This window comes from Struthio camelus, chromosome 5 (assembly GCF_040807025.1).
Source record: "Struthio camelus isolate bStrCam1 chromosome 5, bStrCam1.hap1, whole genome shotgun sequence".
Taxonomy (NCBI): domain Eukaryota; kingdom Metazoa; phylum Chordata; class Aves; order Struthioniformes; family Struthionidae; genus Struthio; species Struthio camelus.
Window position 1 is genome coordinate 19,178,024 of NC_090946.1, and position 2,749 is coordinate 19,180,772.

Below are 2,749 nucleotides of genomic sequence, written 5' to 3' on the forward strand. Positions count from 1 at the left end.
CAGCTCTCCTGAAGTCCAGCGTTGCAATCCTACTCATTGCCCTGCTCCCTCCTCGTAGGATCCTCAACTCCACCATCTCATGGTCACTGCAGCCAAGGCTGCCCCCAACCTTCACCTCTCCAACTAGACCTTCTTTGTTTGTTAGTACAAGGTCTAGCATTGCACCTCTCCTCGTTGGCGTCTCCACCACCTGAGTCAAGAAATTATCATCAGTGCTCTGCAGGAACCTCTTTGACTGTTTGTGCCTAGCTGTGCTGTCTTCCCAGCAGATGTCAGGGTGGTTGAAGTCTCCCATGAGAACCAGGGCCTGTGATCGTGAGGCTACTTCCAGCTGTCGGTAGAAGGCCTCATTGATGACTTCCTCCTGGTCAGGTGGCCTGTAGTAGACCCCCACAACAGTGTCACCCATGTTACCCTGTCCTTTAATCCTTACCCATAGGCTCTCAACTTGCTCTTCGTCCACCCCGAGGCAGAGCTCCATACATTCTAGCTGCTCCCTCACATAAAGAGCAACTCCACCACCTCGCCTTCCTGGCCTGTCTTTCCTAAGAAGCACATAGCCATCCATGACAGCATCCCAGTCATGTGAACTATCCCACCATGTCTCTGTCACTGCAATGAGATCATGGCCCTGCGACCGCACACAGATCTCTAACTCTTCCTGCTTATTCCCCATGCTGCGTGCATTGGTATACAGGCATTTCAGAGAGCCAGTCAAGCACGCAGGCTTCCCAGGAGAGGTGCAAGAGGATCCTCCATAGCCACGTCCCATGCTGTCTCCCCTGGTTGTATGCACCTGCTGGAGGCCTCCTGACTTGAGCGGTGTTTTACTGACTCCCCTGCCACTATACCACTCCCCTTCCCCCATCTTGCCTAGTTTAAAGCCCTCCGTACCAGGCTGGCCAATCTGTTGGCAAAGACAACGCGTGCCCCGCTTGGTAAGGTGGATCCCATCGCTAATTAATCACATCGCAACCCAAATTTGTGACCCGGCAAATTAATCTCACGTGGAATGCTTCCAGCTGCTTCAACTCTCCGACCCAGCACTGGAGCAATTTTTTTCTGAGACTTAGAGGCTACAAAAACGCAGAGCACATCAGAATAGCGTGCCCCTACAGACAAAATTGGTTCCTCTGTCAAGTTGCTCTCAAGGGTAAACAGCCATACATGTATGTGGATTAATATATATATATTTTTTTGGTATCACCTCATCACTTGTCAAACTTCCTGCCTTAATTCTTTATAGAGCCCATTGGTTTATTTGCCTTAAGGCACAGTCTTCAGGAAACACCAAGACGGAGACTTTATCCGTTTCCACTGTACTTTATTCCAATCACCCTCACTTTGCTTTTCACACACATGCTGCTGCATTTACCCTCCAGCCTGCAAGTGCCTGGCTTTGCGCTTCTAACAAACTACAGGTTCTTGATCGCCTCTTTGCTGCTAGACTAGCTCAAGTACCTGTTATTTTCTTTTCTTGTTAACACTTATAAGGTCTATAAATAACCATCTGAAAATAGAGGAGAGTCTTGAATGCTCATCTTTGCCATTATCAGCTCAATCTGCAACTGCAAGGGAAAGGCTAGGTTTCGACAAGATCTGTTTTCTATTAGGCTGTGACGACCGGACTGGCATTAACTCGACTTTAACTGAATCCCAGCTCAGCCTTCCCATTACTTTCCCCTAGAGAAAAACAAGCTCATCAGCTTCATCACCGCAGCGTCTCATTCACTCCTCCTGAATCCTGGCACATTAAACTCTCCATGTTTTGGCATTTCCAATTTCGCAAAACTAAAGTTAGCCATTTGGGATTCACGCACATAAATTACTTCAGTGTGCTAATTTGCCTTGTTTATCTCTAGGTAACAGCACTCCTATTTAACCATGTAGTAGAAAGTATTTCATCATTGGGGGGGGGGGGGGGAGCGTGTTATTCAGTTTCTTCTGATACAGAAATGACTGGCCAAATGCCTCTATTTGATGTGCCTACCATCACTGTCACTAGGCAGTCATATCACTTCTGTCATTACACTGGCATGTGTGCAAACTCCTCATCCTTACCCATGCCCGCTACGCCTTTACAGAGTTATTGGTACTTGATGTAGCTGCTTCTCCCCCCGCTCCCAAACTCTTAAGACCAGTTTTCACCATGCCTACTTTGCCTCTTCCCCCTTCCAGCCTCCTAGCTCTTCTACAACCTCACTCTTACTGATCGTAGTCCAGCGACCGGCTACAAAAACTTCTCTTAGGTGTAGTACACCACCTAGCTGTATTCTCCTTTCCCATGCTGATTTGTTAACTGAGCAACAAGCATTTTCCAAGAGCAAGATATTGATGTGGGGGAATGTCTTAACATGTCACAAGCCTCTTTGTTCAGCCTATGACAGAAGAGCATAAGGAATCATCGACCCTCTGCAGTCTCTGACAACGTTGCCTTAGAACCTCCTCCTCTCCCCCCCCAAAAAACCCTACAAAGCATTTCAGGCACCCAGAAGAGTTAAGGAGGCTGTTTACTTGCAAATTGAGCAAGTTTGCTCTGATTTACATCAATGAACTCCATAATGTAACTTTTACAAGGGCTACTTTTCTTTTGACAAGGGAAACTAACCGTGTGCTTGTTCAAGAGCTGTGTGGGTATTAAGCCGCACATCTGGCAGGCCTCTTGTTACAAAATACACCGTTTACTACAAAAAGTCAAGTGGATATTCACTTAGCCTCGGAAGCAGTATGGACCAGACAGCCACCAACA